This window comes from Vulpes lagopus, chromosome 1 (assembly GCF_018345385.1).
Source record: "Vulpes lagopus strain Blue_001 chromosome 1, ASM1834538v1, whole genome shotgun sequence".
Classification (NCBI taxonomy): domain Eukaryota; kingdom Metazoa; phylum Chordata; class Mammalia; order Carnivora; family Canidae; genus Vulpes; species Vulpes lagopus.
In genome coordinates, this window is record NC_054824.1 from 127,993,125 (window position 1) to 128,016,456 (window position 23,332).

The 23,332-nt window shown below is 34.5% G+C and overlaps 1 protein-coding gene across 6 annotated transcripts in view; it reads left to right on the forward strand.

Annotated features, from left to right (window-relative positions):
- Positions 1 to 1,933: 1,933 nt before the first annotated feature.
- Positions 1,934 to 23,332, forward strand: part of DSG1 (desmoglein 1) — a 77,403-nt gene continuing 56,004 nt past the window's right edge. For 3 of the 6 annotated variants that reach the window (XM_041773975.1, XM_041773990.1, XM_041773994.1), the window contains exons 1-2: positions 1,934 to 2,146; positions 17,885 to 18,043. The gene's annotated coding sequence lies outside the window, so the exon portion shown is untranslated. The remainder of the gene's footprint in view (positions 2,147 to 17,884; positions 18,044 to 23,332) is intronic. The other 3 variants (XM_041773983.1, XM_041773986.1, XM_041774002.1) reach the window with 1 other exon arrangement.

Below are 23,332 nucleotides of genomic sequence, written 5' to 3' on the forward strand. Positions count from 1 at the left end.
ACTCTCAATGTCTGTAAGTCTTTAAAAAGGGGATAGGGCTGGTAAATTTTTTTTCCAGAAGGAATCTTCTTCCATTTTCCTACCTTGAAGAAATAATCCAGCCAGTCAACATCTCTGAGCTAAGGGAGGAAGGGGATTAGGGTCTTACCATTCAGAATGTAGAAGTTATTTAAGCCCCATTTAGGCATGGGTGTGGCTGTAAGTCCAGAGTCTCTCTACTTGACCTCTCCAGAGAGTAATCTTCTGGTCTTCTCAAGTAAAGGAGCGACATCCATCAGCTGTGCAGGATTTGGAAGAAGGAGTGTCAATTACTTCAAATATTGACTCATAATCTTGTTTTCCTCTCCATCTGCCTCTATCTCCAATCCTTGAGGCTTTTGGCATTGAGGCATCAATCCATCTAATTCTAGTTTCAACTCTCAAAGAACTACTGATTCAAATTCCACGTATCCATCTGCTGTCTGTTTTAAAAGCATAGTTGCAATTATCTACTTACTCTCTATCCTTATCCCCCTATACATTAATAGTTATTATAATTCCACTAGATTGATAAAACAGTTGTTTTAATCATTTGGGTTTGATTTTTGGTGTATTTAACCTACAGTATCTAACTAGAAACTCTCCTGAATCATTTTTCCCCACAATCCAAATACTTTTTCACAAAGGATGTGTTAAAAATAGAATTTTATTCATCTCATATCATTGTGCAAAGGTAAGTGAAAGTTATGAAAGGAAAAATGCTAATACTAGAGATAAGAAGGCTAGGTTTCATAAACTTAATACATTAAAGATGGAAATCACTAGGCCTACTAGAAGCTGTATCTCTTTAAGTTCAATCTGATACTTATTGGCTTTAAGCCAGTTGAACACATGACTAGGTATAAAGTATAAGGATAAACTTAAAAGATATGTCTTAAATGCCAAAAAGGTGTTTCTGAAAATGGTGTTTCATGGATAAAATGTAATTCAGGAATTTACAATGGAAATCTTTCTATAGTAATAAGTCTATCCCTAGGCTTTAGGGATTTTGAATTCTAGAAAAATCCAGTAACATAGGCACAAACCTATAGAAGTCTCCAAACAATTTTTGGGCCACCCTTTTAAATTTAAGAGCCATAAAGAAATAGCTATTTGATTAGAAAGGCTATAAAGTCTTTAGTAACCTCAGAGTTCTCTGATATTTTCTGGAACTCTTTTGGCCTATTCACTTTCTTTTCCAACTGTACTATGACTCCTTTTTATCAAAGCTTGTTTTTACTTAAAAAAAAATTATTATTCATGTCATATGACACTGAAAGCATGAATCAATGCTCTATCTCCTGCCCTTTCTGAAAAACAATCAGGTGTGCTTGAACAGAGAAAATATTTGAGGAAACAAGAAATCAATGTGGCATAAGAGAGTTAAATATCAGAGGTTGAAAATAATAATTCTCCTTGCCAAAATCCCACTAAATAACAAAACACAAATCACAGTGATCTTGGAAGCCAGAAGATGATGGAGCAATATATTTAAAATTCTAAGGGAAATTAATTTCTAACTTAGAATTCTATACCTAGTCATATAATCAATTAAGTGTGAGAGTTAAATAGAGGTATTTTCACATATATCAAGTCTCAGAATAGTTACTTCCAATGCACCCTTTCTCAGAAGTTGCTCTCTGAAAACAAGGGAATAAATCAGGAAAGCAGAAATCATGGAACATGAAAAAAAAATCCAAAAACAGAGAAAAGGAGCAGAAATTTCTAAGAATGAGAGGAGAGGGAAGTCCTAAAACTAATCTAACAAGGAGACAGGCAGATCAAATCAGAGCTAAGAAAGAGAACACTCCAGGAGGGAAGCTAAAAGACAAAGTCAAACAAACTAACAAATGAGCACGTTAAAAATCTGAGTGAATGATTATCGAAATTTTCAAAGTTCAGTGAAAGTGTTTGGAATGACTACATGAAAGGTGCATAGAAACCTAAGCAACAAAATAATTGTCGACTATCTCCAAGGGAAATGGAAAATTACGTTTTCATGTAATTTGAAGTATACATGAACTTTGAAAATGTCATTTCAAATGTAATTTGAAAATGAAAAAAAGAAATATGATCAGAGAGTACTATGCAGTTCAGCTGTGAATGATACATCCATCGTCAGGACAAGGTAAGCGCTGAATTTTCATCCTATCAAAAATTGTGTGAGAGCTGAATTGGGAGGAAGAGTTGAGAGAGAAATGTGTGAAAATGTGCGAGACAGGGTTTTTCCATTTGATGTTTTAAAGAGAAATAAAAGATAGTCTCATCTTCCACAAAAGAAACTTAATAGATTATGCTTCAATGTTTAAACTGAAGAGTACTTTATAAAATTTGGAAGACATCTCAGAAGAAACAGAATTGAAAGTGAGTTGCCCTGGTAGATAGGAACCAGGGACGAGGTAGCTAGCATTGGGCATGAGATCGCTAACTTCTCTCATATATGCTTTGTCATTTGATTTTACATTTTAAAGCACATTGCTGATATTTTTTCGATGAATAGGGACCAGGAGTTGAGACACCTAGATGTAAATCTTTGCCCTGGCCTGGTTATTCAGTAGCAGAAACAGGTTCCCTGGATCTCCTGAACTATACTCCTAAAATTCCAGGGCAGTTTTTAGAACAAAATAATCTCCAAATATTCCCTCCAATATACACTTTGGCACTGTGACAGGTCTTGAGCATATTTTCTGAACCCAGAAAACCCCCAAATTCTTGACAAGTCACAGCATGACTGCATCTTCTCCACATTCCAAGGACTCTAAAGATTTGTGCTTAGCTGGACTCCCACCCCGTAGGCCTTTAAATGGATTCTGCAGAGGCTGAGTAGTGCCTAAAGTATCCTATAACCTTTAGGAGATTTCCCAGATAAGAAGGGGGAATTTCCAAGGGAGCTATAGATTTCCTAGGATTTTAGAGACTCAAGTCTCAAGTTTCAGTATAAATGTCCTGTGACAATTCTGAGTGACTAAGAGAAGAGATGGCTGTACATGCCCAAACCCAGGAGGATGAGAGGTCACACTCCCTCCTGGCATAGTGTATCTATTGGAATAAGGACAGAAGAGTGTGATTTTCTTCTTAACCGGGGTTTATATCTATGTATCTAACGATTGTTTTTACAAAAAATTAAAACCTTTTTACACACTTTAAAAGATTGAATATATTTGTCTAATTATTTTTAAAGCTAACACTTTTGGAAATTTATATATAAATTAAATAGAAATAGAAGATTGTTTAAAGCAAATGGTGTCTGGCATTGTGTGTTAGCACATCTCTGTTTTTCTGTGTCTCATCACAGTTGCTATTTACAAAGCAAACTGCACCTCCTTAACATTTCTCACTCTGAAAGCCAGATCCACATTCTTTTCTTATCAGAGGCTAGTCCCCTGCACTCAACTTAATGTTCAACTAAAGTAACTCAGACTCATTTTACTTATTTAAAATGCTTTCCTTCTCTGAGAAAAGAATTTGTACATTGAGCTGTGCTGAAAACACATTTTATTTAGCTGTGTATAGATGTTTTATGTTTATAAACACACATAATTACAATCGCCAGCCTATTTGAGCTACTTACAAATGGATACAGCAACTACCTGCAAAACTACCTTCCAGTTTGAAAGTAAGTAATCTCCTATTAACTCAAATTACCAAAAGAGATGTGATCATATATATGTCAATTTATATCCATATATAATGAATCCTAGAATTTAAAAATATTAGTTGAATCTTAGGGCGAGATTTCAGATTAAGAGTTCATTCCTAGTTATTCCAATGGAGGTGATCATTTTCCCTCTTCAGCTATTTACTGGGTTTTTAATTATTTAGAATCTTAGTATAACCTTTTTAAAAAAAAAAAAATAAATAACCTTTAACCATAGCAGCCTACATGGAGTTTCGTGGTTTAGATTTTGGGCTGGTATTCCTGGTCCATCAAGGATAGAATCCTGAGCCAAAATGGAACTATGTGGAGGCTTCTGATATCATCTTTAGACATTAACTCCATTATTTCCCCACACCAAAATAAAATAAGATAAAATAAAATAAAAATAAGTAAAATAAAATAAAAATAAATATTTTTGTTTTGAGGCAGAATTTACATTGAAAACAATGTACAGGGGATCCCTGGGTGGCGCAGCGGTTTGGCGCCTGCCTTTGGCCCAGGGCGCGATCCTGGAGACCCGGGATCGAATCCCACGTCGGGCTCCTGGTGCATGGTGCCTGCTTCTCCCTCTGCCTGTGTCTCTGTCTCTCTCTGTGACTATCATAAATAAATAAAAATTAAAAAAAAAAACAATGTATAAATCTCAGTTGTATAGCCCAATGAATTTTTGACATATGTATATACCCCTGTAACCAGTATCTGTGTCAAGGTATAGAACATATCTATCCCACTAGAAAATTTCTCCATGCCCCTTTCCAAGCAATAGCCCTCTTTTACCCCAGAGTCAACTTTCCTGATTTCTATCACCATATATTAGTTTTGCATACTCTGTACATGAACTCCATACAAATAAAATTATAAAGTCCATACTCTTTGATGTCTGGCTTGTTTTGATCAATATAACATTTCTGAGAGAAACATAAGAAAGACCTGACACTTGGCAAAAGCGAAATAAAAATGGCCTTTCTTTAAAGATGGTATAATTCTGTGTGTAAAAATCTTGAGGCATCAGGTAAAAATGCCTATAACTATTATGAGGCTTGGCAAGTTCAAGGGATTCCAGGCCACTTTGTAAAAATCATTGTATCTTAAAAAAACAAACAAACAACAACAACAACAACAAAATCCCCAGCATTTCATTTTATTTTATTTTTAAAAGTAATCTCTCTTCCCCATATGGGGTTAGAACTCATGACTCCCAAGATCCAGTGTCACATGCTTACTGAGCCAGCCAGGGGCCCCCTAAAAATCATTGTATCTTAAATGCCTTTTGAATAACTTTATAGTTGATTAATTAAGAAATTATTTCTAGAATAGAAGTATCCTTGAGCAAATATAGGTCCAGAGATACCTCACTCCAAAATGGACATAATTAATGAGACCTAAAATATCCCTAAAACCTATCAACCAATCAAAACGTTTTTAAAAAAGAAACTACTAGGTAATACATAGGAGAAAACTGTTAACTCTGATATTTATCATTTGTCCTCCTCTTGAGAAATTTCTCACTTATATAAATCCTTATTTCTCTGTGAATATAATTTTTTGGGAAGATTTTATTTATTTAGTAAGTTAGACTGCGAGTGGGAGGAGGGGCAGAGAGAGGAGAGAAAATCCCTAGCAGACTTCACTCTCATCACAGAGGCCTACACGGGGCTTGATCTCATGACCTGAGTTGAAATCAAGAGTCAATCGGAAAAAAAAAAAAAAAAAGAGTCAATCGGAGAAGGACAAACATATGGTTTCATTCATTCGGGGAATATAAAAAATAGTGAAAGGGATTAAAGGGGAAAGGAGAGAAAATGAGTGGGAAAAATCAGAGAGGGAGACAGAACATGAGAGACTCCTAACTCTGGGAAACGATCAAGGGGTAGTGGAAGGGGAGGTGGGCAGAGGGGATGGGGTGACTGGGTAACAGGCACTGAGAGGGGCACTTGACAGGATGAGCACTGGGTGTTATACTATATGTTGGCAAACCGATCTTCAATAAAAAAATACACATAAAAAAAAAAGTCAGACATTTAAATGACTGAGCTACCTGGGTGCCCCTGTGAATATAAACTTTTAAAAATTTTCTTGCAAAGTATTTTATAAAGTATGAGCAATTGTAAATGGGACTTTGTGTTTCTATTCTGTGGTTATATATATATAAGGAAAGATTATTTATGAATAAAGAATTAAATAAAAACATTTAAGGGCACCTGACTAGCTCTGTCAGAAAAGCATGACTTTTGATATTTGGGTCATGAGTTAAAGCCCCAAGTTGATTGTAGAAATTGCATAAATAAATAAAAAGCTTTAAGGAAAATTTAAAAAAATAAATGAAAACATTTAAATTATCTTAAAAACTGAACTACCTCTGCATACTCAGCATGCGTGTGTGCATGCATATATGCAAATGTTCTACATCTTTAGAAAACAGTAACACTTACAGACAATAACTGGCCAAATAAAACAAAGACAAGCTTTAAACAGATGTAATCAATTAAGTAAAGTCGAAAGGCTGATTGTGAACTATGCACCAAACAAGGTTACCAGACAATTTGCTCATCTACACCTAATTGAATGAATGTAGAAGATGATTGTAGATATATTTGAGATTTCCATATTCTAGACACTATGCTAAAGACTTCACATTCCTTATCTCATTAAACTCCACAAAAACTGAAGTAGGTATATTGTCCCCATTTTATAGATGAGAAATCAAGGCTTAGAGAGTTTAGGTAACATCCCCAATGTTACACAATAAGTAAAAAAAAAAAAAAACAAGATTCAAACCAAGAGCTCAGGCTCATGCCCTGACACACCGACACCCCCGTGCTTCTTCCTACATATAAGCCAATATTTTCTACTTTCTTTTTGATCAACCCTTAAGTGCAGAGAAAAATTGTTATATATAAGAAAATTTCTTAAGTGTCTTAATAGCAATGAAATAAGTACTCAAACTATGTAAGAGCAATGTGATGTACAGATTAAATTCTCTCAAACAATGTATATGTGCATGTGTACATAGTGTGTGTGTGCATGAATGCACATGTGAGTAGCTGTGTATATTCTGTTTCTAAAGGTACCATTGTCCAGAAAAATACTTTAAAGAGAGGTGTTTAGCAGTAGAGTGGAAAACAATGATTAACTCTTTGTAACTATTGCATAATTTCAGTGAGTGCAGTAAACATTTGTTCTTCTTGTTTAAAAAAAATCTAATACGTTAATACCTCTTAACATAGGCATATATGTTTTGGAAGAATGTTATTTCTGTAGAAATACATAAATATTTAATTCTTTCTACACACAGAAAGATGTTTAAAGAAACGTCTTTTAATTATTATTCATCTGTGATTTTAGTCTTGAGGACATGATGACAATTGAGGAAATTTGAGGAGTTTAATTGCAGAGTTCTATAAATCCTTAGCTTTAGGTAGATTCACATTTCTAGTGAAATATGACCTGAGGTGAACTTCAAAATAATTAGTAATATTTCAACCCAATATTGAGTAAAAGATGATTTTTTAAATAAAAGCATACTTTTCTTCAGCATATTTTATAGAATCAATGAAGCATAGTTACATTAAAAGTCACACAATTAAAAGGCCTAAGAAACTAAGTAAATTGCTTTATCACTTAATCCCTTTTAAGTAGGAATGATATTTAGTTATTTATCCAATCAGTCATAGTGATGTATGTATTTTGTTAAGTCAGGGATAATATTTTAAAGTACATAAAATTCACATATCTTTATTAATAAAAATATTTTTTTTTCTGAATGGAACAACATAGCCCATTTTAAATGCTTTCCAAAACAGAACTTTAAAAATATCAACAGCACCAACTGTTATCAGGCAAGAGAAAATAATAATTTGAGTACAGGGAATTTTAATGCCCCTAAACAGAAATGAATTCTCCAATACAACAGATACAAATTATCATAAGTTAAAATTTCCTGAAGGTGGCAGCATGCTAAGCAAATCTGTCCTCAATCTTTGCAGCCGGTTGTACTTATTTGTGAATAATTACATTTGCTAGTTAAAATGGCTAGTAAAATTATAAACCATTATTAATTATGAAAACAACATAGTTATCATCATCATCATCATCATCATCATCATCATAATGACTTGATCTCTGAAGGATTCCTACTTAAAGTATAGCCTGTGCTTTCAAATATATTTTATCTCAATATAAAAATCTTCGTGAAGACTTTTTATATCCATGAAGATTTCTGTTTCCTGATTCATTATATTGAGTTTATTACTAATACATATCAGCAAAGTGATGAAGTGACAGAGATACATTTCAAAATTCTGATTTCCAACTTTGAGTCATTTTCTTATCAGAAAGTTTTAAATTATTTTTAATGCCAATTCTTTCTTCACATTTCTTGAAATTGGAGCAAAATAATCATGATGAATATTAAGACTGATTCTTGAAACATACATTGGACCCATAAATCAAGAGGGAAATTCTAATTTAAACATTGAATTTTAAAGTACTTATTCTATTCAATTTATTTTAAAATAAGAACCCATAAAGGTTTTTTACCTGCCAATAAAATACTATTCGTTGACATACTTTTGAAGCTATAATGCTCTCTCTATATACAGATGGTTATGGCTGTTATCATTATTTTTAAAAGGCAAGTTTCCTGACCTATACTTTGTGAGTAGGGACTCTTATAGGAAGAAAGAGTTCATTATCATGCCAATCATGCCATCGCTGATCAAATACTCCATCAAAGATCAAAGTCCCCTCAAGGGAAATGTTAGTCTGTAGGAATAACTGAAACATAGAGTTCATTAATAAGAATCACATAATCTCCAGATCTTTCCATTTATCCCCAGTCAGGTGTACCTAAATTCTTCCACACTCCTACAATTCCTGAAGAGGGAACAAACATATTCTCAGTAATAACAGTCATTAATCTTATACCATCTCATTCATCAACAGAGCCCCTCTAGGTGTAGGTATTTTTCTTTTAAAATGAGATGTGTTTTTCCATCCTTCAACATTTATTGGTTGATTTCTAGTCACTTGTTCGTTATTCCATATCTAAACACGTGGATAAATTCTTTTTTTTTAAGATTTTATTTATTCATGAGACACACACACACACAGAGAGAGAGAGAGAGAGAGAGAATGGCAGAGAGGGACAGAGGGAGAAGCAGGCCCCACACAGGGAGCCCTACACGGGACTCGATACCGGGACTCTAGGATCACGCCCCAGGTGAACGCAGGGGCTAAAACCACTGAGCCTCCCAGGGATCCCCTACATGTCTAAATTCTAAAGTGTTTGTCAGTAATCTCCTATCTAAAATTCAATATCAGCTTATTATGTTTACTAAATTAGATTGCCATGTAATCAAATGTTATTTTATAAAACCAATGACGCCTTTTGTGTCAAAGGCACAAAGTCCTGGTGTTTCTTTGCAGATGGTAATGTGCAAGCCAACTAATCCATATACAACCATGTGATTTAGCAAAGCGAAAGCCCCTGGAAGTCCCATCCAATGTCTGCAACTTTCTTTCTCTAGACTTTCCCCAACCAGAGTCTCCCCATCTCTATTGCATTTTTATATCTTCCTTCATTCTGTTTCTTTCCTTTACTCTTCTGCATATCATTTTTCTTTCTTCCACTTATTTATTTTTTCTTTCTTCACCTTTGTTCCTTCCCTTTTCAGTCTCTGAGTATTTGAGCCTACTGTATGTTAGGGATTTTCCTGGGGTGTTTTCCAAAGGCTGAGGAAAAGTACCAGGACTGGACTTGAAGTCACAGAAGCAACAACAGCAAGACCCTGGGTGGTGATGGGCAATGGCTGGAGTGATGATTTATCTAGATGTTATTGAGTATGGGCAAAATAGAACACAGGGACAAGGAAAGGTCTATGTAATCTACTGATAAATTGAAAACCAAAAATTTCCAACATATTCATCCCATACAGCTTGGGTTTTTTTGTATATTTGGGACCAGCAAGTTAAAAATTCCTAGAAGATTTGGTCTAAATTCTTCAGCTAGTATTGCAGACTAGCTATTACACCCAGCAAGCACATTACAGATATAGATGAAGAAGTATGTCTGTATACTGTATATCTGGGCTCCTTTATTTTACACTTTGCTAAATAGGGCTTGAAAAGAGAAAATTTATGAAAAAGAATGGGAAAGCTATTTTAACTGAAACTGGATCACTTAAGGATGAGTGATATAATAGAAAGAAGTATAAAAAAGAAAAAAGTGTGATTGTAGCATGGGGAACTTGAAAGAAATAAGATAGAAACAGAAGTTGAAATATAAGAAACAATGGAAATGTTCATATAAGCAATTAACAACTGCCTTGGAAAACAGAGGGCATAGGCAAGAAAAAATAATAATTGGGATTATAATGTTTGGGAATGACAAGAAGAAAGAGAAATGTGTAGAGGCCAAAAAAAAAAAAAAAAATCTTAGTGATCAAAGTCTTAAGGGGAAAATCAATTTGGAAAGTAACATGGAGGAAGAAGCAGTAAGATTTTGCCACCAATTAAAAAAAAAAAAAAAGGTCTGGTCACATCATCTGCCAAATGAATCCACATTTGGACATTTGAGGACAAAAGAAATTCAGTAACTGTCGAGCAAGGAGTCAGTTTTGCCATAAACCAAGTAGAGTGAAAAACACTGATTCTAATCAACAAGCTGATTTCACACCAAGCATAAAAGGGCAACAGATACGCAATTTAATGATCACTAAAAGCAGAGATGACACTAATTGTATTTTAAACTCTCCCTAATCTCATGGAATGTGACAATAAGTGAATTGTGGACAGCATCAAGCTCATTTCTGGTGTTCAACTGAAGTCACACAATAAAAAAACAAAGTTAGCAGGAAAGAATGTGTGTTATTATTCCATACTAGCTACCTAGAAATTTTAGGTGCTCTGCATTTGAGACATATTTGCTTCCTGATCCCTCCTGCAAAATAAAGTTATATATGCAATTCTTTGCCAAAGTGAACAGGGAAAGAGAGACAGGGCATAGTCACCCTCAGTGCGCCTCCCTCCTCCTTTGCCCCTGGCACAACATGGCTAGTCACACCAAAGACGCAGTGCCCAGAGTCTCCACCCACTATCAAATTTCCCATTAGAAACTGACTCTCCTCTATGGACTTCCAGTACAAGGAAATGAGGACACAAGAATGTAATGTAAACTCTTAGTTTCTACAATTGGTGAATAATAGTTGATGTTAATTATTACTTGTGCAGCCCATGATGCTTGACCTCTTCAGGTATAGCTGTGGCGTCAAAGGAATTCCATTCACATAAAGGCCTCCAGGTTTTTGGATAGGGTGGGTAAACATTGGAGCTTATTGCCAGGTTTCCCTGTGGCTGAGTCAGAAGACCAGAGATAGGGCTGGTTTTGTTTTTTTGTTTTGTTTTTCTTTTCCTTCAAATCTTATGAAAAGAGCCTTAAAATGATCTTTCTAGACAGAGAAGAGTAAGTATAGATGCCTTTGGACAACACAAAAACAGAAACTTGAGTGTAGGAGAAGGACTTCACAGTGTATTTTGCTCACCTGCTTCCTTTAGGCAGTTCTAAAGGGATTTAAATAGTTCTTTATAAAAGCAAAACTGTAAGAATCTCTGTTCAGACTCATAGGGAAAGTTTAATTACTTTTTAAATGAACATATAATATAAATATGGTGTAGCTATGATGCCTATGAAAAGTACACCTATCACAGGCATATGGCTTAATGAATTTTTATCAGGTATCTATATCTTGTGTAACTAGCTCTCTGATCATGATCTAGAACATCAGGGCCCTCCATCACTGACTTCAACTGTGACTACTAGGGACACCTGGAGAGCTCAGTGGTTGAGCACCTGCCTTTGGCTCAGGGCATGATCCGCCATCCAGAACCGAGTTCCGCATCAGGCTCCTTGCAGGGAACTTCTCCTCCTGCCTATGTCTCCTCCTCTCTCTCTCTGTGCCCCTCATGAATAAATAAAAATCTTAAAAAAAAAAAAAAAAAAACCTGACTACTAGCTTGAATTCTAACAGCATAGTTTTGTCTCCTTTTTGTTTTTAAGCTTTTGTCTATTTACTTTAAATAAATGAAATAATGCTGTATGTTCTTTTCTGTATCTGGCTCCTTCCACCCAATATTATGTTTCTATGATTCATTCATGTGTTTGGGGGTATTATTGATTAGTTATTCTCTTTGCTGTATAGTATTTCACTATATGAATACACTGTAATATATTATCCATTCTGTTATTGATGGACATTTGAGCCATTTCTATTTTGGGGATATTATGCATAGTAGTTCCTCCACAAACATTCCCATATTTCTTTCAGTGCATATATTCATTCATTTATGACAGATATATATCAAAGAGGTGGAATTCATAAACTATAGGGTAGGTACATGTTCATTTGTTTTAGTAGATAGCACCCAACAATTTTCCAAAGTGTTTCTACCAATTTACTTTCCAACTGTAATGTGTGAGAGTTCCAATTGCTCTACATTTTTGACAACTCTCATTATTTCCTGTCTTTTTATTTTATCCTTTCTGATGGATGACCATGGGGTTTAGAGCTGTACTCTAATGCTTGTTGAGGAGTCTTGGACACAGTTCTCACTAATTCTAGCTATAAATGATGTATTTGGGTCCCATATCCCACCTTGGTATATAGCATCTTCTTGGTAATTAAAAATAAATAGATTTTTAAAGGAATCTACCCAACAAACCAACTTTACCAATCAACGAAGTCTCTGAGAAATAATTGAGGGGTCAATTCTTCAATCACACTGAATAAAACTGCACTTTCAAGGACATATTTTTTTCAAGTGATTTTATTTTTCTACCTAATTGTTTTACTTTTAATCAGTCTAATTCTCTGTTCTTTTAGAGATTTATCCAGGATGCTTTGATGATTTCCAAAGCTGAAAAAGGACTCGTTAAGAAACTTGTTCTAATTAAAATACTATTCATTATTACTACCTGATATTTACCGTGATAATTATCAATGATGCAAAATTAATAAAATAGAGTCCTTTTTTCAGCAATTCACTAAAGAGAAAGATAGTGAAGATAATAATAGCTAACATCCTTTGAGTGTATGCATTTCCCACATATTGTCATTTAATCCTTACAGCAAACATTGGAGTAGATTCTCTTACTGTTGTAGATGAGGAACATGTAGCCAGCAATGTGAAGAAACTTTCTGAGTAGCAGTGACATAGAAATGGAGTCAAACCCAGGAAATCTGCTTCCAGAGTATGCTTTTTAATCCTTATACCATCTTATAACTGTAACAAAAGACAGAATAGGATATGTGCTTAAAAATAGGGCTAACAAAAGTTACAGGAGAGGTACAAGTGGGAGAGATCAATTCTGAAAAGTAGGGAATTTCATGAAAATGGCATCAAATGAGCTGGGTTTTTAAGATTAGGTAGTACTTTTATTTTATTTTTTTTTTAATTTTATTTATTTATGATAGTCATACAGAGAGAAAGAGAGAGAGGCAGAGACACAGGCAGAGGGAGAAGCAGGATCCATGCGCCAGGAGCCTGATGTGGGATTCGATCCCGGGTCTCCAGGATCACGCCCTGGGCCAAAGGCAGGCGCCAAACCGCTGCGCCACCCAGGGATCCCAGATTAGGTAGTACTTTTAAGGGAAAAAAATGAGAAAAAATAGGACTTTATGCAGTGAGAACAACACAGACTCTAAATTCCTTGGGGGAAGGCAATGTGTTTTGTTACTGTAAACCTAAGAGACTAGATAAAGGTCTGTAAGTTAGCTGATATTGAATGAGTGCTGAAATTTAGGGCATGCTGGGTCCTGGATACATCCCATAGACCCATTTAAGTGGTCAGTGGCCAGTGAATGAATAAATAAAGGGGTGAAGAGCATATTCAGGAAAGCAGTATTTGGGGTCAGTGTAACCAAAGTAGAGCAACTCAGCCTAAGATTTAAAATTTATCATTCCAGGGGCATCTAGGTAGCTTAGTAGATTAAGCATTGAACTCTTGGTTTTGGTTCAGGTCTTGATCTCAGCTGGTGGGATAGAGCCCCACATCAATGCTCATCCTCAGTGTGGAGTCTGCTATAGATTCTCTCTCGCTCTCTTTACCCCTCTCCCCACTCACACTTGCTGTCTTTCTCTCTCTCTCTCAATAAATAAATAAAATCTTTAAAAAATATGTATCATTCCTTATAATTTATTTTCTACTTTAAGGTCAGATCTTTAATTGAAGCAACTTGTTTCAAAATTCTGGGAGTAGCTTTGTTAAAGCATCATTAAACTTAATTGCATATAAACTAGATCAAATTTTAAATCCCTTTCAGTAGCGTAATTGTCACTATTTAGGAAAAGTTATTTTCCTAAAACTGATTAAGAAATCAGTGACCTAAAATATTACTTTAGGTTTAAGGAAAAGAAACAAATGTAACATATGCTTCAAAAATAAATATTGAATGGGTGTTAAATAAGATGAATAATTAAGCAAATAATGGCTAAGTAAAGATATTTTAAAATTAGTACTCCATAACTATTTGAAAAATATTTATCTTTGCTCACAAAGAATCATAACTTGTAACAAGCTTGAGATGACATGTTACATCCATAGGAATGCCAAAAATATTTTCAGTTATGGTGACAGCTATGTCATGGTGAAATGGGCGCAAGAAAACACTGTTAGTAGCTTTTTATAAATCATGCAATGCTTTGGGGAACAATGTATTTTAAGAATCATACAGAAATTCGTATCACAGTTACTCCATTTCTGAAAAGTTATTAATTTATTCCTTCAGCAAATTTTTATTGGATATCCATGCTAGGAGCCTAAAACATGGATATTATCAATATATATTCCCTTCCTTCAAAAAGCTAATATATCAACTAAGGGCAGACTTGGAAAAAACAATAAAGTATTACCTTTTAGTTTAATAATGGCTTCTATAAGGTATATTACAGGGGGAAAGAGAAAACTAAGAACAGATTATCCTAAGGAAGCCATTTGAAACAGCAAAGAGAAATTCAAGGAGCTGTTAATGAGATACTTGTAATAACAAAAAATTAAAGGGGGAAAAAAACGTCAAAAACCCGAAATATATTTGGTTTAATGAGATAGTTTAAAGAATTCTGATAAGGATAAACTATGACAATACCTTTAAAAATAAAATAAATAAATAAATAAATATCATATTTACTAAAAATATCACGTAAAAGATTTATACAATATGATTACGATATGTAAAAATACATAGATAAAGATAACGGATGAAAATTGATAAGTTCAACTAAGGAGCATTTTAATTAAGAAATAGCATTTGATATCACTGCTTTTCTCTCCAATAAAAGGAATACTACTTATTCGATAGTTTCTGGAAAATTGAAAAGAAAACCTAATCAGATTATAGAATTAAAGAGAGTCTGTCTAAATATTAAGGTAAAACTGATGTGTTAAATTGCAGAATGTCAAGGCAACTTAAAATTGTCTTTGTACCATATCTTCCAAATTCAAAATTCTTCTCAATTATTACCATTATAAACAAAGTACTCCTGTTAAATAAGTGAGTGTTGATTGGTAGCTATCTCCAAATTTTTCAGGTGAGAAAAAGGAAACCAATTACTTCAGTGATATATCATTTGCAGAATACAGGAGCAAAGGCCTCTTTATCTCAAGTCAATAATGATTTCCAGTGGGTTCACTCGTCTCAATCAAAACTGTTAAATGTAACTTTTTCTTTATCTGCTCAACTCTAAATATGAAGCACCGTGTTTTGTCTGCCAGTGATTATTTTTATAGCACTGTAAGTCACTCTGGAAGCCTAACTATGACTCTGCTTTGTATAAAGTGGAAAGACACAAAATTCCAAAACTAAATTTGAGCTGGTAAAACTTCTCAAGAAGATAATATTCCACGAGATTTTATTTTCTATCTATATGCACACAAACAACCCATTTTCACGATCAAAGCAAGGTAACTCTCAGAATTACAGTATAATCAGATCAACTTTTCACCAATGACCTCTGCTGTTATTAGCTGGAATAATACTGTAAGACTTCACAAAATTATGGCTGAAAATGCTTGTAACTAATTGCACTTGTGAATTAAATAATGATGTTTGGGTGGTGCCTTTTTTTTCTCCAAAGGTATTTGTAGTTGTACCAATACACCCAATGGGTAGAATTTGACCTCTTACTCATAACTTTGAAAACAAATGTCCCATGTACTTGTTAAGCAACTATAACAATTATTTTGGCCTCTGCTTTTAAGCAAATATTGTATAAAAGAAAGTTGTTACATACTTTAATGTTTCCATTAAAAAAACTCTTTAACTCTGTAAAAGTTAGAAAAGAAAGTTATATTTTCAAATAAAATTGATTTTTAATTTCTCAAAGAAAACTACCTTACATGGTTAATAATTTGACTTTGCATAGTCTAATCAGGAAACTGAAACAAACTTCTTTATTTAGAAAGAATTATGAATTCTAAGTTTTGAGATTATCCAATTTTCAAGTATTATATGTATCTATGCTATTATAAAGCCAAATTTGTGAGACAGAAATCATAACATTAATACTTTTCTTATTATTTAAAAATAATGACTACTAAGAAAAGTAATAATGATACTAATGTTATATTTCATATTAATGTTCATCCTTATGATCTCAGAATGTTTATATATCCAGTATCTCATGATTGTCTTTTTCTCTGTTAACTTGTGTACCCACTCCCAAGTCTATATTTTAATTAGTTTTAATTAGGGCAGATTAATAAATCCCAGCTTGTTCATGGGAACCAACTGATTCAGAATGAATCTTTCCTAATTGTTTTGTGTTCACATGGGTGTTCACCTTGGCTCCTCTCCAAGCTTCCAGCCAAGGGAAAAAAATTACCTTTCCACGCCCAACTAAAAACAGAGTCAAAGAATAATTCCTTTGGTGAGCAGCGTCACTGAATAAGCAGTTTTAGCGTGGTGTGTGTGTATTTTTTCAAATGAAGATCTGTGTGTAGATTAATTCGACAAAGTAATCTTCACCTAGAATACCAGATCCTGCTGTTGCTTTTTTTTTTTCTCACATTCTGAAATATATAATGTTTATTACCAAGTTCTTTAATATCCCAAAGGACATGTTTTTTTCCTGGATGAAACAGTTTTCTTAAAAAGCAAACTGGAATCGTTTCCCAGCCTGTGTTCTGCGTCATTCACCTCTAACCCTCCAAAATAACATCTTTTGATACCATCATCTTTGTTGCTGTTCTAAATGAGAGTGTTTTTGCGTCCTTTTTTTTTTTTTTCCAGAAGATAAATATTAGTGCTCCACTTAAAAAAAAAAAAAAAAAAAAATCCTGGGAAGCCTGGGTGGCTCAGCGGTTGAGCATCTGCCTTTGGCTCAGGGCGTGATCCAGGTCCCAGGATTGAGTCTCCCATAGGACTTCCTGCAGGGAGCCTGCTTTTCCCTCTGCCTCTGTCTCTGCTTCTCTCTCTCTGTTTCTTATGAATAAATAAAATATTTTTTAAAAAAAATATTGACTGCATTATGACACAGAACTTACATAATATCTTGCCTTTCTGATAATAAAAGTCCAGAATCTGTACTTGTTTGGTTTGACCTGGAGAAGTATCCAAGCCCTCCAGAGGGGATGGGTCCAAGCTTCCTATGCCCAAGATTGCTTTGCTTGCTTTAGGAAAGCAACATATATTGAGTGGCCACAGAAAAGAGAAAAATCTCTATGAGCTGAGTTGGTATGTTAGAGGGTGATGAAGCAGCTTTCATAGAATAATGAGGACTCGTTGGTGAGGTATTAGAGCCTCCTGTTTTTCTCGAAACCCACCTCCAGAAGTAACAACCCCTCCTTCTCTCCAATGTGATGAATCAGACAATACTCTCATCTCAGGAGTAGCTTCCAGAGTAGTGGCTGCCAAAGCACTCCACTTGAGGGCTGATAAACACTTCTTGAAAATGGTGATGATGACAGACTGGGTGGGTTTTTGTGATAGAGCTTTTGAGAGAAGGATTCCAGATGTAGGATTTGTGAAAAGAGCTGAAGAAAATAATATGCGTGGATACAGGAACACAAACAGAAATTTTAAAACAGTTCTGTCTTCCACAAAGCCGTAAAATTTAGTTTTGACCCAGAAAATAAATTATTTCCTCTCATGTTAAGGTATTCTGACTTAAGAGAAACATAAATAGCAAGTAACTATGCCATTTGTATTCTTTCAGAGTTTGGTGGAGCTGCATAATCTTGCAACAAAAATGTGGTGGTTTTTATCAACTAGTCTCCAGTTTCTGAGAATTTCCCCGTTTTATAATGTCTGCCAGCTAAGAAAACTAGGTCTCTTTAACTTTCTTTAGGCTACACCAAGATCTCAATCAAACTGGGTAAGCTTCTGTTTTATTTTTCACAGATACAGTAAGTGCAAGCTTGCATATGTAAGGTCACAAAATTCACACCCTATTATGAATGAATCTCAGGGAACATTTTAAAAAGCAGAGTACTTCTATCCATTTTCCTTAACCACATTTTTCTTCCCTTATTTAATGTCTTTTTACAGTAAATTCTTTATTAGAAAGAGAGACAGATAAATCTTCTAATACCCCACTTTAAGGGTATATAAATGATGCTTTCTAACTGCATTTCTTAATATAAAGTAAACTTTGTACCCAAACACCTGTTTCTTCCTTCCTTCCTTCCTTCCTTCCTTCCTTCCTTCCTTCCTTCCTTCCTTCCTTCTTTTCTTCCTTCCATGCTTTCTTTCTTTTACACACTGTTTTCCTTTATTTAGGAAAACAATCCACAAGTATTAATTAAGCACTTTCCATGCATTTATTCTCTGATAATAATTTCTTCCTTCTTTGAAAACATATTAAGTTACAACATGAAAAACTCTGTGAAAGACAAGTAAGCCCAATCTTTTTCTTCTAGGAGCTTTACATTTGAGTATGTGTATCTGTGTGCACACTGAACACACATGTTTAAGAGCTTGTGTAAGAGAGAGGTGAATACTTAGGGGGAAATATGTAAACAATCAATTGCAATTCAAGTCAGAATGAAAATAGCCATTGAGGTATCTCAGATGTGTTCCTTCTGATTGTAAGACATACCCAAAAGATCAATGAAGGGAGGCAGTCTCTGGGCCTGAAGATGGAAGCCAGATGCTAAAGTGATGGGCAGACAATGAGGTGGAGGCAGCAGCTCTAGGGAATGCTGGAGGATGGTGACGGCCCTGGGGAGGATGCAGAGTTGCCTCACAGTAATTTAGCACATTTCCATTTGCTTTTATCAATGGGAATTGAATGTCTCCAAGAGATGACCTTGATGACCACACATAATACCAAGTTAATCCAAGTGCACATTAGGCTTGAATGAGTTGGATTTCATTTCTCTCAGAAAGTAGCCTCTCATCTATGACTGGCTCCTTTTGTAGCTTAGAGTTTTGCATTTAGTTTAGACTTTGGGAAGATAATATTTTGGACGTGGTTTGAGCATTTAATTTTATGTACTTTTAAATCTTCATTAAGGGAAGCTTAGGTGGCTTAGTTGGTCAAGCACTTGCTTTTGGCTCAGGTCATGATCTCAGGGTCCTGGGATCAAGCCCTACATTGGGCTCCTTGCTCAGTGGGGAGTCTGCTTCTCCCTCTCCCTTAGCTTCTACTCTCTCTCTCAAATAAATAAATAAAATATTTTAAAAAATCAAAGCTAAAAATATTTAATCCAGAAATGTTTTTAAAGATGTTTATTTATTTTAGAAGGAGAGAGAATGTGCATGAGCTGGGGGAGGGCAGAAGGAGAAGGAGAGTCAGAGTGAGAAGCAGACTCATGGCTCAATGAAGAGCCAGACTTGGGACTGGATGCTAAGATCATCACTGGAGCTTAAAGCAAGAGTCAGAGGTTCAACCAACTAAACTACCCAGATGCTCCTCCAGAAATCTTCAAGTGGATTTCCCAGGATTGTTTTTTTGGGGCAGAATGTAAAAGAGATTTCCTTGAACTCTGTGGATTCTCAACATCACTTTCTCCATATTATCTTCCTTATTCTTTGATAACATTTTTTCTAAAAGGGCTAAAAATCATTTATTTCACTGATTCACTCACTTATACAGTACATATGATTGCATACTGTGTTCTGAACACTGTGTGAGAACTCAAGGAGTTTAAAGAATTTTGTTGTTTTGGTTTTTTGCTGTTGTTTTGTCTTGTCTTGCTTTTTAGGGAAAATTAATGCCTAAAACCTAAAAGGGACAAATGCTCTGTCAGAAGTCCAGAGCATTTCAGGAGCCTATAGAAAGAGTATTTACTGTCTGTCTAGAGAATCTGAAAGGATTCCAGAGTTCAGTCCAAGATGACTCTTTGAAGATACAAAGTAGTCAAGCAGAGGGAGGAAAATGTAAAAAGCATATGAACTTAAAAGAGAATATTAAAATCTGTGAGAAACTGAGTATGGTAGAAAAATGTAACCATTTTAAGATAATGTTTGCTGACTGAATAGATATGAAAATAACTATTCTTCCCAAGTTTCAACTTTCTAGATTGAATAATTAGATTTCATTATATTAAGCCTTCTTTCCCATATAAATAATCTTTATGATTCTATCTCTTTTTTCTCAATATTCTTAGAATATTTGTACATGTTATGTATTCAACAGAACTCAACACTGCAATAAAGCCCATACATAGTTTAAGAGTAGAATATTCACAATGAAATTCTCCAAATATTCTTCCATATTTATCATGGAGTTACTAATTGATTTCTGATGTTATTCTAAAAATTAGAAACAAATTTATCCTAGAAGAAACAATAAACCTGAGGTTCATTCAATGACTAATAAGCCTAATCTCTGATAACCATATGATCTGAATGGCAGATTATTTGCTCACTAGTATAACATTGTCCTGACCTGTCTATAGACTCTTTCCGCTATACTATGAAACCCTATGGTTTTATATACTATAAAACCTGAAGTAATTATCTACTGGCTTCATGTACCATTCCGTATTAGTAGAATCTATGGTTCAAAGAGGACAAGTGACTCTTTCTTTTGATCTTTTCTTGTAGCCAGCAATGGCTGGACTACTCGGGAAGATTCACAAGAATCTTATTTGTTATTTAAAGTAACTATAATCCAATGGTGTTAAGGAACTGAATGTGACCAAAGTTTAAGTTAATATGAACTAACAAAATAGAGTCTTGAATCTAGCATGACTTTTACCTTGATGTCATATTAATACCATTATCTATCAAAGTTTTTTAAAATATGTTTTTTTTATTTGGTGGACAGATGGGTAGAGTTGATGACAAGGTTTGTTTCTTATTTTGTTTTGGTGTTTATATATTATAGATCTTGGTGACTTAGCAACAGAAATTTGATGATAAATTCCTGTTTACCTGGTTTACGGTACATAGTAGTCTTCCCTGTCAAGATTTTACAAAAGATCTTTTCAGAGACAGCAGCTAGAGTACAACTTCTTTTACTCCATAGTCAGTTAGTTCTGTTCACACCCAAGCCTAGGACTCAATAGGTCATCCTGGAATCTACATGGGTTTTATAGTCATTTGGAATTTTATTTGAATACCATCTGCCTCATTTCATTCATTCAGCAAATATCTTGAGTATCCATTTTATGCCACTTCTCATTTGGATTCTGGATATAAATGGTTCAAAAAGAATACAAGTTTGTTGTTCTTATAGAGCTTAAGCCCTGCAATTTTAACCTCTTTGATTAAACTTCCTATAACTGTTATTAGGAGTTTAACTAAGATATGTTATGTAAAGTACTGAAACAACTTATGTCAAGTGTTCAGAAAGTACTTCAGTTTCTAGGGAGAATGGTATCCTCCCAAACATGGTGATGCCTAACCATGGTTACACAAAGCATTTCCAATCTGGTGTTCCACTCCTTGAGTCTCATCAAAGGCTAAGTTGATCAAATAAAGTATTGATCTTTATGACATCAGCTTCAAAGATTAGGGGCTTACACATGAGCTGGTTTGCCTATAAGATCCCTCATTATTAATTTGTCATTAATGAATTCATTTATTTATTTTTTTTAACAAGCTAGATGTCTAGCCACACATCAGCTCTTGGAGGTAATTTCCTTTTGAAGTGTTCTATTGTATAATGGATCACTCAGAAAAAGTAAGTCTGGCACTATCTCAAATTTGGGGGGAGAAAATGGGCTATTTTTGTCAATTGTCTGGGTCTGCTTCACAGAGAGGATGAGAGAGTAAGACTCTGATCTAACGACATTGAAGTTCCCTTATACTTTTTTGGTTCTATTTCCTTTAACTGCCTAACACATACTCTTTAAGTTGCAAAGAATATCCCTCATGTGGAATGCTGTGTTCATTCACGTTTGATAATTTTATAATATATTTTTTAAATTGACTGCTTCTAAATAAATGAACAAAAATGTACAAGGTTCTTTACTTTGGTTTCCCCTTGTCATAATTTCTCCCGTTTCTTTTATCTGTGCACATACACGTCAGTGTGTGTATAAATGTGTGGCAGTAAGTAATGGGCCAGTTGAAACATTTTAAAGAAAATTTATGTGGGAAAGGCACAAGTGATAAGAGCAAACTACCACTGTTCTTCTTTCTTGCTCTGTGTGTTGAGGAAAATTTCCATCTCTTCCTATAATGGCTATCAGGTTACAGACTAAGATTTATGGCTCTAATCTCAACCTTGAACACTTAAAACTAATAGGCAGGAAAATTTTGGTTATGATATTAGCTCAAATACAACTCAAATTACTTAAGGCAAATTTATTGGCTCATATAATACTAAAAAAATATAGAGGTTGATTTGTCTTGGATCCAGGGAATCCAGTGACCTGATCAGTAAGTATTCTGTCAACTTTTCTCTTTTCCTTTCCCTTCCGCTTCTTACCTTTCTTATCTCCTGCTCCCTACATACACCCCACCTTCTCCCACCACTCATTTTCTGTGCTGTCTTTGCTCTTAGCATTATTGTCTGAGCAGACACTCCCCATGTAGGCCTACACTGAACCAGGAAGAGTAGCCCCATCTGAACAACATGTTCAACAACTCAGAACTAGCGGATGTCTAGAAGAAAAAAAAAAAGGAGCTATTCATTATTCTAATTCCCTAAACCATTCACTCATAATCCATTTTTAGATGCATTTGATAAGACAAAGTAAAAAGTTAACTGAAGAGTCATGTCCTACTCTCTTAAGTGATAAATGTACCATTTCAGAAAAAAAAAAAATTAAGCATTTGGCCAAGAATCTATTTTCAATAGGCTGTTTCTCAAAGGTTCAGAATTACAAAGCAGAGAAGAAATCTTTTTCTTTAAAAAACAAAAATTACCATTTGAAATGAAAATGCCTAATCAGATTTTCCTGTCAAATCATCTCAGTCTTAAAATGAAATGTTATGAAAACAAAACAACAACAACAAACAGGCAGGATTTGAAGAATACAGAGCTTTAAATTATTTGTTATATTTCCTATTTCAGTTGATCAATCAGTCATTGAATATTCATGAGCCCTATTAACCTTTTCTCTGCTAGGCGTTTAGGAAATGTATGTGAATAGAACACAGACTTTACCTTTATGACTTAACAGTTTAACTTGGAAACAGGTTAAGAGGTAATCATGTAACAGAATGTGTTAGGTATTATAATAGATATGAATATTGGAACATTAGCTCT